At 34.2% G+C, this 14,839-nt stretch overlaps 1 protein-coding gene across 12 annotated transcripts in view; it reads right to left on the bottom strand.

Moving 5' to 3' along the window:
- The window catches only part of unc-104 (kinesin family member unc-104), a 104,609-nt gene that overhangs the window by 81,486 nt on the left and 8,284 nt on the right, over positions 1-14,839 (bottom strand). The gene's annotated exons all lie outside the window — the stretch shown is intronic.

The raw sequence follows: 14,839 nt of genomic DNA, 5'->3' as shown, positions 1-14,839 counted from the left end.
TGGGCCGTTTTGTTGTTACTGTAACCACAATATTTCATGTGTGCACGCCACCGAACGCATATAAAAACAACCACAAGAAAAACAATAGAACAAGTAAGAAAATCTAAGTTCGATTGAAACCAAGGGTTTTATACCCACTTGTAGTTGTTCGAAAAAAAGGCACACAATTTCCTAATTGGTATGATATATACCTGCAGCAAGGAACAGAAAAATAGCAGTGGCATTTTTTATTGAATTTCGTCAATTAAACTCGTTTTTTTTTTTTAATTTTTAATATTTTAGGAACAGACTTCTTTGAGTTTTATATAGTTTCAGTTATAAAGCCAATCTTAAAAACATTTTTAATGAAAGTTTTACGAAAATTTTGAACTTTTTATTTGGAGTTCTCTGGATTTTTTTAGTGTACAGTTTTGTAGACCAATCAATTTTAAGAAAACAAAAGTAAAAAAACTCTAAGATTTTCTCGAATTAAAACTAAAGATAAAGAATCTTATTGACCATAATATGAAGTATCGCTATCCGATTAAAGTTAAAATATCCTATTTACATATGCAGCTGGGTATAAACTAACGAAATAAAAACTAAAAAAAACAGACAACAACCTGCAAAATGAAAACTACGCTAAATTCCAATAACAACCAGAGCAGTGGCCAAAGTAAATATTCAATGGTAAAGAAATGCGTTCAACGAACAGTTTGCAACCGCAAAATTGCAAAGCACCCACAGCTAGCAAAAGTAGCAGCTAAAAACCTCGCAGCAACAACAACAACAAATAGTTATATAATAAACATTGCATGTGGCGTCACGAGCAAAGCAATAACGACTTTAACAACAAGAGCGCACATTAAACACCACTTGCAATGGAGAAGATAAATTGATGGCGTCGACGAAGCTTTGGTTGTGAAAGCGGAACTCAAATCGATCTACAACGCCTAGACTACATGTGAGCGACTGAACTCCTAGAAGTGCTCCTAAGCTCTTTAATACCAGCAGAGTGTGTATAGATTGGCAGGTGCAAGTACAGGGTGGCGCAAAAGTAGGTTTTACATACAAGATGGATGATTCCCAAGATCCAACCCCACAACAATTATATATCGCAAGACCTTAAACACCGCGGCCGCGGGCCATACGCATACAACACATAAAAGAATTCAATGGGATTTAAATTCCGAATATTTGGTTCGCTTTACCTAAAAACAACCCAAGCTCTTCCACTTTTGCTATACAGAGCGCGATCAATAATGTGAGGTTGGGTTGGGATGGTAAACAATTATCGTATTGTCTATTGTCGTATTTCTGCAAAGGAGCAAAGCCGAAGGGAAACGGAACCACTTATTATCCAACGGTTTATAATTGAAGGAGAAAGTCGCCGTTCATTGGGACGGACGAGAACGGAAAGGACGGCGAAGGCAGCACCTGAATCTATGAATACAGCGAAGTCGACGAAGGTTTCCCTATTTTCAGCCAACGATATACAAAACTTACAGTGTTTACCGCCAGAAAAGTTTGCAGCTAGGGCGCACTACGGTCAATACGTTTAAAACTATTGCATTTATAGCCCAAGGTAATTCTTAAACTTATAACGACAATTTGTACACAAACTTTCGATGGTAGCAGCTGTTCTTAAAACTATTTTTTTTTGCATTTTCGTTCGCATACAATTTTTTTAATGGCCATGCATTAAGTTTCTCAGTTGCACAAACACGCTGTTTGTTGTACCGAGAGGTTTGGAGGGATCACAGAAGTAGGAAGAAAAATTGAACAAAGAGAAAACGAAATGAAGAATTTGTATTGTATTGAGTGCTATCGAGTTGCAGCAAAAGTGCGTTAGTATGAAAAGTAGTGCCCCTTGATTCTATACTATGTGCATATGTATTTCGAACACCCGTACTAAATGGCCAATCATCAATGGCTGGTTAGTCACCACGCCAATCAACCGCAACCAAACTGCTTCAGTGAGCTCGAAAGGAATGAATCACAATTGCTATGTTTTTGATCTTAATGCTAAGGAATTAAAATTGAAGTACTGCCATAGAGGCATAAGGGGGATAAAAGACAGAAGGGGGATAAAAGAGGAAAGAAAAAAGAAGCCTGTCAGCGGTTTTTTGTGGGAATTATATTATAAGTATATGAAAAAGCAGGACTATTTGCCATCAGTGCCGGACCATATTGAATGTGGCGCTCCATTCCAAAAACGTGTACTCTTCGTATCTGGATACGCTGGATGAGCGTTGAACTAGTGGGTCCTGTAACGTAACTCGATATTCAGAAAGTACTCATCATCATCATTAATTGGCCAAAGATGCACAACATAATTTTGGGCAAGAGAAGTTAACTGCTTGAAGTACAAGCGAAAACTGATTCACTTATTGCTTATCTGAAGCTCAGTCGCTGCGTTCAAACGACATGTACATGCATACCGAAAAGTTTGCCGTTGCTTTACGAAGCTCACAAGGGCACATCTGACATAGATGGTTCTGGTTGTTGCTTACCAAGATACACCAGCTATCTCTGTTTCGCGAAAATTAATGAAATCAGATGGGAGCATCAGGGGAGTTCAAGTCCGTCCCCTCCTGTCCCTCCTTGCTCCCCCCTCATCTGCTCCAAATATGGTTGCCGATAGGTATACTCTCTGAGTCGGAGCATCTTATTTCAATATGACCAAGCCAGTGAAGTCTTTGGGCACTTAATCCATTATAGAACATAATGCAATAATAATGCAACAACAATGCAGAATAACAGTATTCTAACAGAGAAATCAAGGCTAACAAATCAAAAACAAAAAGCGGAAAAGTTTTAAGTTAATAAATCAAAGCATCTCACAGATTGATTAATGATTTCTTGCTTGCTTGGAGGGCAAGGTTACTAGACGTTAGAACGCCTTAAAATAGATTATGTATGGCAAGGAGCATAATAATAGCAATACTAATAAGAACAAATAGAAGAAAGCAAATAAAAGCTGACCTGAAAAAGCAATAAGCAGCTGACTGAACTGCATCTTCCACTTTACACCTACAAAATTGAGGAAATAAATACACAGAGAAATATATATAAAAACAAGTAAGGAAGGCTAAGTTCGGGTGTAACCGAACATTACATACTCAGTTGAGAGCTGTGGAGACAAAGTAAGGGAAAATCACCATGTTGTAAAAAGAACCTAGGGTAATCCTGGAATGTGTTTGTATGACATGTGTATCAAATGGAAGGTATTAAAGAGTATTTTAAGAGGAAGTGGGCCATAGTTCTATAGATGGACGCCATTTAGGGATATCGCCATAAAGGTGGACCAGGCCTGACTTTAGAATTTGTTTGTACGATATGGGTATCAAATGAAAGGTGTTAATGAGTATTTTAAAAGGGCGTGGGCCTAAGTTCTATAGATGGACGCCTTTTCGAGATATCGCCATAAAGATGGACCAGGAGTGACTCTAGAATTTGTTTGTACAATATGGGTATCAAATGAAAGGTGTTAATGAGTATTTTAAAAGGGCGTGGACCTTAGTTCTATAGGTGGACGCCTTTTCGAGATATCGCCATAAAGGTGGACCAGGGGTGACTCTAGAATTTGTTTGTACTATATGGGTATCAAATGAAAGGTGTTAATGAGTATTTTAAAAGTGAGTTCGCCTTAGTTCTATAGGTGGACGTCTTTTCAGAATATCGTTATAAAAGTGGACCAGGGTTGACTCTAGAATTTGTTTGTACGATATGGGTATCAAATGAAAGGTGTTAATGAGTATTTTAAAAGGGCGTGGGCCTAAGTTCTATAGATGGACGCCTTTTCGAGATATCGCCATAAAGATGGACCAGGAGTGACTCTAGAATTTGTTTGTACAATATGGGTATCAAATGAAAGGTGTTAATGAGTATTTTAAAAGGGCGTGGGCCTTAGTTCTATAGGTGGACGCCTTTTCGAGATATCGCCATAAGCGTGGACCAGGGGTGACTCTAGAATGTGTTTGTACGATATGGGTATCAAATTAAAGGTATTAATGAGGGTTTTAAAAGGGAGTGGCCCTTAGTTGTATATGTGAAGGCGTTTTCGAGATATCGACCAAAATGTGGACCAGGGTGATCCAGAACATCATCTGTCGGGTACCGCTAATTTATTTATATATGTAATACCACGAACAGTATTCTTTCCAAGATTCCAAGGGCTTTTGAATTCGACCTGCAAAACTTTTTCATTTTCTTCTACTTAATATGGTAGGTGTCACACCCATTTTACCAAGTTTTTTTCTAAAGTTATATTTTGCGTCAATAGACCAATACAATTACCATGTTTCATCCCTTTTTTCGTATTTGGTATATAATTATGGCATTTTTTTTTCATTTTTCGTAATTTTCGATATCGAAAAAGTGGGCGTGGTCATGGTCGCATTTCGGCCATTTTTTACACCAATACAAAGTGAGTTCAGATAAGTACGTGAACTGAGTTTAGTAAAGCTATATCCATTTTTGCTCAAGTTATCCTGTTAACGGCCGAGCGGAAGGACAGACGGTCGACTGTGTACAAAAACTGGGCGTGGCTTCAACCGATTTCGCCCTTTTTCACAGAAAACAGTTATCGTCCTAGAATCTAAGCCTGTACCAAATTTCACAAGGATTGGTAAATTTTTGTTCGACTTATGGCATTAAAATTATCCTAGACAAATTAAATGAAAAAGGGCGGAGCCACGCCCATTTTGAAATTTTCTTTTAATTTTAATACTGGAGTTGAATGTTGACATAATTTATTTATATACTGTAAAGACATTAACTTTTCTTTTAAAATTTGAATTTAAAAAATTGTTTTTAAAAATTGGGCGTGGTCGTTCTCCGAATTTGCTAATTTTTATCAACCAGACATATAGTCATAAGGGTAATGTTCCTGCCAAATTTCATTATGATATCTTCAACGACTGTCAAATTACAGCTTGCAAAACTTCTAAATTACCTTCTTTTAAAAGTGGGCGGTGCCACGCCCATTGTCCAAAATTTTACCAGTTTTCTATTCTGCGTCATAAGTTCAACTCACCTACCAAGTTTCATCGCTTAATCCGTATTTGGTAATGAATTATCGCACTTTTTCGATTTTTCGAAATTTTCGATATCGAAAAAGTGGGCGTGGTTATTGTCCGATATCGTTCATTTTAAATAGCGATCTGAGATGAGTGCCCAGGAATCTACATACCAAATTTCATCAAGATACCTCAAAATTTACTCAAGTTATCGCGTTAACGGACAGACGGACGGACGGACGGACGGACATGGCTCAATCGAATTTTTTTTCGATACTGATGATTTTGATATATGGAAGTCTATATCTATCTCGATTCCTTTATACCTGTACAACCAACCGTTATCCAATCAAAGTTAATATACTCTGTGAGCTCTGCTCAACTGAGTATAACAATAAGAGATAAAATTAAAAAATGAAAAAAAATAAATAAAAATAAAAAATTAGATGTGAGACGAAGTGCTCGAGAAAATGCAAGCAAAAAAAGAGAAAAGCAAATAATCAGTCCAGTTTTTGATTGCACTAAACAAAATGGGGACTCTGCATAAGAATAACAACAACAAGGATGATATCAACAGCTGCCGCCTAATGATGTTGCGGTACATTTCAGTACGTTATCCTGCACTTGCTGACGACGCACAGTGGGACATTTCGAAGAAATTATTCTCAAAATTAAATAGTCAGGCACAGGATATCAAATAAAAAGTATCGGCATGCATTGATATCAAAAAAATACTAGATTCGCTCCACAATTCGAGTCGAAAAGTAACACAATTGAAAGTGCCCGTCCTCCACGCAAATTCCAAGTGAACTTGCACTGATTTTTATTTGGGCGAATTTTGATTTTAAGACTAAACCCATCAAAATTTCCCAATGTACGCTTTCACTGCGCTAAATCAAGCACAAAATGGAAAATATGTAGATGCAAAATTTTACAATGGCAAGAATATTTGACGTCACACAGCAAACAAAACACGTACACATACTCATGGATTACCAACACCCCACCCACACGCAAGCTACCAAACCAGATGTATGGTGCATAGCCACTTCAGCAAGAGGGTTGATAGTGATGAGCATGGAAGCAAATATGAGGATGGTGGAGCATCTAAATTATGAGCATGCGAAAATGGGGAAAACAAAAGGCAAAATATGAAAACCATACATACGTATAAACATACAATACATACAATAATGGCGGCCGCCGTGGTGTTATGGTAGCGTGCTCCGCCTACCACACCGAAGATCCTGGGTTCACGCCCCGGAAAAAGCAACATCAAAAATTTTAGAAACAAGTTTTTTCAATTAGAAGAAAATTTTTCTAAGCGGGGTCGCCCCTCGGCAGTGTTTGGCAAGCACTCCGAGTGTATTTCTGCCAAGAAAAGCTCTCAGTGAAAACTCATCTTCCTTGCAGATGCCGATCGGAGTCGGCATTAAACAAGTAGGTCCCATCCCGCCAATTTGTAGGAAAAAAATAGAAGCACGACGCAAATTGGAAGAGAAGCTCGGCCTTAGATTTCTTCGGAGGTTATCGCGCCTTACATTTATTTATTTATTTACATACAATAAAAAATAGACAAAAGACCTCAGCGCATAAGAAGTTAGCGAATAGTAAGGGAGACATCACATTGCATATAAATTAAGATAAATTGCCAGTAAAGTTCAAATATTGGTTAAAGGCAGGCATGACGCCACCATTAACGTCATCACAACGCTGTCTAACACCCCCATACCGTCACATTGATTTCATACCGTCGCATTGATTTCATACCGTCGCATTGACTTCCCCCACCGCTGTATCCGCTTGTCGAACGTGGCGCAGACAAAATAAACAAAGTCAATGAAAATGGATATGAATACGTCAAATATTTATGAGGGACGTGCTAAGCAGAGTCAAACAAATATTGTCATATTAATTTCACTGGAGTTCGCCAAGAAAATGAAATTCAACCACTGCAGTGGTCACTTATTATACCACATAGAACAATACACCACAATCGTGCCTTTCTTTAATCTTACTTCCTTTCTTTTCCTTTCCTTTCCGTTCCTTTCCTTTCCTCTTCTTTCCTGTCCTGTCTTTCCTTTTGTATTTCATTGAGTTTACTTTTCTGTTTCAATTTAACTTATTTAAGTTTTTTTTTTTTTTATTTGTTTTTATATTGTTTTGTTTTCTTTTATTTAACTTTTTTTTTGTTTTATTTTATTTTTTTAGTTTATTTTTTTTTTTTACTTAATTAAATTTATTTTATTTTATTTTGATTTATTTTATATTTTATTTTATTTTATATGAAAAAAAAAAATCTGACTATCTTTTCAGGAACTGCAGAACTATTTAAAACCTACTCTTGAACAGTTATTGTTTTGTGTTTTGCGAGATTGTGCATGCGAACTTCACAGGCATGGAGCAAGACTTGAAATATGAAATAATTAAGCAAGATGAGAAATTGAGGCGTTAACTCGTCCATTCCCATTTTCCGAACACATATTTTACACTATCTGCTATTTAGCAGTGCTTGAAACAATTTATTGCATATCATTTGGGTAATTCACAATAATAATCACAATAACTAAAACCGACAAAGCAATAAATTAAAATCACCCCGTCTATCAGTTCATATGCTTTCCTTTAGGTCACGTCTCCTTTAAGGTCTCATGCCATCAATGTTCTTACACATAAATTAGTTCTTATAGTAAGGTCATATATATGTACAAATACATAACTACATACTTAACGCTACGCTGTAATATTTTATTATGTATGTATATTGTAGTAATAAAAACAATTGATCTCCAACTTTCATTTGAATTTTCTACCCTTACCCACATCAATCACGTCCCATAAGTGCGGCATGAAAACAACCGCAAGTGTATGAGACGCACGTGTTGGCCCAAAGGTTTTGTGATAACATAAAAATGCACATATATACATACATATGTAAATTTGCTCTACACAACAAAATATTTCGATTCCCCACTTTCATTGGACTTTTCAGTGTCATCACTAGTAGTATGTAAATGGCGGTTCTGGACCACATTTTGTATGGAAAACTGGGAGCATGTCTCACCCTTTCACTTTTTGGACCAGTCTGCCAGCAGTCTGGTCTTAGGAATGGGACCAGTTCATTATTTTCAGACCAGTCTGGGATGAGTCTGACCGAAGGAATGAAACCAGGTCTATATTATCTTGACCCGAAATTTTTACCACCTCTCAAAATCATTCAACAATTCCGCTAGGTGGCGCATACGTTTTTTCGGTTTGTGTTCTGGCTGTTCTTCCGGTTCGTGTTCTGACTGATCTCACTGCTAGGTGGTGTGTTCTGGCAAATCTTCCGCTAGGTGGCGCATAAGAAAAAGCTTAGTGGTGTATAAGAAAAAGCTTAGAGCTTTTTACCTTTAGCAGAGCTTTGCCGTAAACATGAAATCATATAAATTATATATATATATATATATATATCAACAAACCGCAAAATACATACCGACACAGACATACCCTTCCATATACATACATTTAGATAAGGGCTACTTGTCTCAATGTATATAAGATGGACATCTTTTGAGTAAAAAAATGAGGATCGTTAAATGGGGGGCCCTACATTTTTAAAGAGCCGCAAATTTTTAAATGTCTCCTCATATTTCTAATGAGTCCTAGCCTTCACCGAGCCGTTTTAAAGAGTCCCATTGATTTCTGATCGAGCGACTGCTCCCCAATCCCCCCATTCCCCCTCTTTTTTCTCGTCTACAAAAAGTAGCAGTTGAACACCTGAAGTACCGCCCAATCCCAACCATCGGGCACCCGATCAGGCCCAGATTGTTACCTAAAGGTTATCTTAATATTGAACTCATGATTTTCCATTATTGAACATTTTATTTGTCTTTTTATTAGGGTATAAGTTTGTATGTACATACTTACACATATGTTTGTTTGATTGTAAGTTTGTGTACACATGCTGATGCTGGTCCATATATATATGCATGTGAGAATTTCTTAACTAAAGGTTATCTTAATATTGAACTAATGTTTTTTTTGTTTTTATTTCAATAAAACATGTTCTCACATTGATTACAACCATTTGGGCTCGTTTGGCATTTTATTAGATTGGGTACGATGAAAGATGAATGTAATGGGAAGTTAATAAAAGAGTTTATAGGTTTAAGAGCAAAAATGTATTCATTTAAAATTGATAACGATATAAATGAAACTAAAAAAATTAGCGCAACATAAATCCGATTTTAAATATTGTCATGAAACTATTAACAAAAAAACAGCATTAATGACACACTGTGCAACGAAGGACAATTTTCCAGACTTTGATAAAACGACGATACTCCAACAAGAAACCAATTATAACAAAAGATTTACACTGGAAATGCTGCATATAATTAACACACCGACCAGCATAAGAATGAACTACAAGACGGACATCGATAGTTGCGCGAGCTCCTACAGACATTTGATAACAAACAGACGGACAGTACAAAACTCCGCGTTAAGCAGTGAAGACGCGTAAAATAATGTATGTAAATAATGTTGTTTATGAATGTTTGTTTTGATGTCAATTGTTATTTTTATTTTGTTTATGTTTCTTTATATTGTTATAGTTAATCCTGAAGACGGTTACAGTAGGTAACCGAAATATATTGAAGAAAAAAACTCAACAATTTTTGAAAAATTTTATTTACAAAATTGGACCTCAAGCCGGCAAGAAAATTATTTATTTAAAAAAATTAAGGGAATAAAAAAGTGTGTAACTTCTACACTGAGTTTAAGTGATTTTAGAAGATGTTTATTCGAAAAGAAATTGTACTTTGACTCAATGTATATTTTTAGATCAAAATGTCATGAATTGTATACACAAGAAATAAATAAAGTAACGTTAAGTTTTTAGATGATAAGAGATGTGTAAAAAATAATGGAATTAATACCTACGCTTGGGAATGTTTGTATAAGAGAAAAAATCAAAACATGCTGATAAGAAACCTTAACTGATCAACATTGAAACATATATATGTGCATGTGCATATGTATATATATGAATGTGAGAATTTCATAAAACCGCAAATAAATATGAAGACTAAACATTTTGTTTATCTTCTCATTAGTTTGTAAGTTTGTGCACCTGCATTTAGGCGCATACCAGGCATGCTTAACCAACGAACCGATATCATTTCGTTACGATAATTAACGTTAATAAACGAAACAAAGTCATTTCGTTTCGTTTATTAACGTTAAGAACGTCAAATTAACGAAATGATTTTGTTTCGTTTTCTGCCATATCAAAACGAAATCAAATCGTTTATGTTGATTATTAATTTCAAACTATGCTGGCAAAGCTGTTGATGGCGGAGTCATTAAAGGTGAAAGCATTAGCCAAGCTGATTGCAACTTTTCTCATGAATTTTGACAGAACGAATATTTCTCAGAGTATTTTTGACATTACCACCAACGAATTACACAAACAAATTACATGGAGTTTGTGTGTGTATGTCCGCTCACTGTTACCACCTTACGGCTTCACCATCGCTATAGCATTGCCAGCACAATTCAAACATAAAATATCACGTTTTTGTTAACGTTTTTAACGTTAACGAAAGCTTTTCGTTTCGGTTAAAAACGAGATACAATTTATCTTGATAATTTCTTTATCGATAATATTTCGAAGTGTTTCAACAGAAACGGTGGAAATTTTTTGATAAACGATTAGCTTAACGTTAAGGTGCATCCCTGGCGCATACGTTCTAGCTGATCTATAAGAAAAAGCTTCGAATTGTTTGTTTTGTGTTTTGACTGCAAGAAAAAAAGAGCTTAGAAGTTCATCAGTGCAGGAGAGTATCGAGCTCAGATTTTAAATGGGGGGACTCCAAATTTTTAAAGGGTCCATATTTCTAAAGTATATAAGTTCGGGCGAAATATAAAAATTCTATTTTATACCCAACTATGCTTCACCTGTCTGTGCTTAACGTATAAAAAGCCTACCATTACAAAGATATTTCTTTAATAATTTTCATAATGTTTGCGACAGTAGATGTTCAAGGCTTTTAAGCATACGATAATAGATTTATTGTAAAAGCTTCATTTGAATTTTCGGATCTGAGTAAAGAAAATCAACGACAAGCTAATTGGTTAATGTTACACCACCATAATTTATTATGGTCCTATGGAATCGATAGTTTTAAATATGTAAAAAACTATTTGATGTCAACATTGAAGAACATAAATTTTATGTTAAGGGGCAAGAAAAAAGTGTATGGATAGCAGAGTTCCTCCAAAAGCCGGTGTTTAACATTGAAGAGGAGAATACAGGATGTGATGGAGTGAATCTCTCTAGATTATATAGTTTACACCCAGATGTTGTGCGTTGTCAATGTCATTTTCATACTGATTGTAATGTGAAAATCAACCAACGACAAATTCGTTGTGTTTTAAAATCAGCATATATTTTGTTCAAATACATATCGGGTAGTAATTTAAATTTATAATGAAATAAAATAGAATTAGAAATCTTAACTTTAGTGTTTTTATTTTAAAAGGGCGAGAATTAGAAGAAGAAGAAGAAGAAAAGTAAGTATATAAATACATTGTTTTCTAATATCAACCTCATTTTAAATTGATGTAAACAAAGGGATATATCACAATGAATTTTAAATTTTATACCTCATTATTATTATTATTATTTGTTTTCATTCATATTTCATTATTAAAAACAACATCAACAACAACAACAACGCAGAGCCCTGGGGGATCTTTTATACCAACGATCCGCGATCAAAGGAGTGAGTCACATGGTGTGAAAAAAAGTGAATACACCATTCTAGAGGCTATTGACAATTTTAAAGAATTATTAGTTGAAAAGGAAAAGAGAATAGGAGGCATTCTTGAAAGCCCAGAGGTTTTTTATAGACATTTCAATTTAGTTTACGATAATTGTGAAATACGAATTAAATGCTCTTATTACAGCAATTATATACAGCGTACTTTAAATATATATTGCTTTGAATTTCCGGAAGACAATACGGAGACATTACAAAAACGAGAAGCATTATATGAGCACACTTCGTACGATATAAATCCAACAATACTTCATGTTGATCGTTATCATCAAACATTGCATATGAAGGTTCAGTAATCACAAACATGTCATCGTCGTCGTCGTCGTCAGCAGCAGTAGACATATTTAATTTTCTGAAACAATTTAAACATATTTTACCTGAAGAGCAGAGGAAAATACTTTTCGAAATTCATTCAAAAATTGAGTATAGAGATAAATTAAGTAAAATAAAAAATCATTTCGGTGAACACTATGAAAACTGTATTTGATCGAATTCTAATAGCACAGATGGCCCAGACACTTGCAATTGCTCACACCTAGAGCGTTTGGATGAGGAAGCCTACAAAATTATGAACACTTAAACAAAATATTTATAAAGCAGCTCTAAGCAATATGGATGATAAGCGAATTGTACGAGAAAATCATATTGATACTTATGCTTATGTGCATTTCGAAACCTTATAGTAGTACTTTACTGTAATACATTTAAGAAAAAAATAATAAACAATTTATATTTTATATAATTTATTTTTATTAAATAAAAATTTTAAACATAATTGATCACATATTACTGTGTTGTATTTTTCTTTCTACTCATAATTGTAATGTATTGGTGACTTCAGATAATTAATCAGTTCAATCGGTGGCTATAAATTTCCAAAACTATCAAAATATTCTTTTTAGTTTTTCTTAATACTTTCATGATATTATCAGTCACGGTTTTTATTTTTATCTATACATGGTAAGTCACATTATAAAATGATCATATTATATGTTTGTCTATAGTTTTTCACATCAATTATTTCTATATGTGGTCTTTTAAATGAAGTATCCTGGGCTAGAATCTTTTCAATATCACCATTACTAAGAATTTGTTCAGTTTCAATTTCACGAAATTCAAAGCACTTGATGCTCAACATTTTTTCCACGTTTCTACTATCATAAGTACAACGAATTGGAAATTATCATATTCCAATTTAAAATTTCGATAAAATGCATGTTTTGCCTCAATGATTCCTCCAATATCAGATTCCTTTTCAATGAGCTCTCTACGAAATGCTTCTATATCTTGATCTATAGTAAAAGTTCTCATAGGATTCCCTTCCGTTGAAAAATCACCTTTAGACGATGGTGCGATTGTTGTGGATGGTGAAAATAATGGTATCGTTGACAACACTTCAATTTTTTCTTCGTCATTAGTTAAAAGAGGATCACTTTGTTTTAGTAATAATAATGAAATATTGATTGATAAAATATCATTACTATTCGGTAATGTTAAATTAAATTGAATACTTTTCGAGTTTTGGTTTATCGCAAGCGCATTACTATCTAGGTTTTCCCAAAATGGTGCTCCATATGTAGTTTTGAAAACAAATAATAATAATAATAATGAGATATAAAATTTAAAATTCATTGTGATATATCCCTTTACTTACGTCAATTTAAAATGAGGTTGATATTAGAAAACAATGTGTTTATATACTTACTTTTCTTCTTCTTCTTATTCTAATTCTCACCCTTTTAAAATAAAAACACTAAAGTTAAGATTTCTAATTCTATTTTATTTCATTATAAATTTAAATTACTACCCGATATGTATTTTAACAAAATATATGCTGATTTTAAAACACAACGAATTTGTCGTTGGTTGATTTTCACATTACAATCAGTATGAAAATGATATTGACAACGCACAACATCTGGGTGTAAACTATATAATCTAGAGAGATTCATTACATCACATCCTGTACTCTCCTCTTCAATGTTAAACACCGGCTTCTGGAGGAACTCTGCTATCCATACACTTTTTTCTTGCCCCTTAACATAAACTTTTATGCTCTTCAATGTTGACATCAAATAGTTTTTTACATATTTAAAACTATCGATTCCATAGGACCATAATAAATTATGGTGGTGTAACATTAACCAATTAGCTTGTCGTTGATTTTCCTTACTCAGATCCGAAAATTCAAATGGAGCTTTTATGTGGAAACAATGGAATTCTTCATTGTTGAGGACCACAGCTATTTCCTTTACAATAAATCTATTATCGTATGCTTTAAAGCCTTGAACATCTACTGTCGCAAACATTATGAAAATTAATAAAGAAATATCTTTGTAATGGTAGGCTTTTTATACGTTAAGCACAGACAGGTGAAGCATAGTTGGGTATAAAATAGAATTTTTATATTTCGCCCACACTTATATACTTTAGAAATATGGACCCTTTAAAAATTTGGAGTCCCCCCATTTAAAATCTGAGCTCGATACTCTCCTGCACTGATGAACTTCTAAGCTCTTTTTTTCTTGCAGTCAAAACACAAAACAAACAATTCGAAGCTTTTTCTTATAGATCAGCTAGAACGTATGCGCCTAAATGCAGGTGCACAAACTTACAAACTAATGAGAAATATATTTATTTTTCGATATTTCGACTTCAATCTGAAGTCATCATCAAGAATACATATGGATATGTATGATCGACTGGCGATCATACATATCCATATGTATTCTTGATGATGACTTCAGATTGAAGTCGAAATATCGAAAAATAAATATATTTTGAATACTACTAAAAAAGAAGTTTTATTCAATAATCTGGCCTAAAGCTCAATCAAAATCATCAAATTATATTAAACAAGGCTATTAAATTTACCAATAAAACTAATGAGAAGATAAACAAAATGTTTAGTCTTCATATTTATTTGCGGTTTTATGAAATTCTTACATGCATATATATACATATGCACATGCACATATATATGTTTCAATGTTGATCAGTTAAGGTTTCTTA

This window comes from Eurosta solidaginis, chromosome 3, assembly GCF_040869045.1.
Source record: "Eurosta solidaginis isolate ZX-2024a chromosome 3, ASM4086904v1, whole genome shotgun sequence".
NCBI lineage: Eukaryota > Metazoa > Arthropoda > Insecta > Diptera > Tephritidae > Eurosta > Eurosta solidaginis.
Note: the sequence above shows the minus strand (reverse complement) of the source record. Positions and strands in the feature narration are given on the sequence as shown.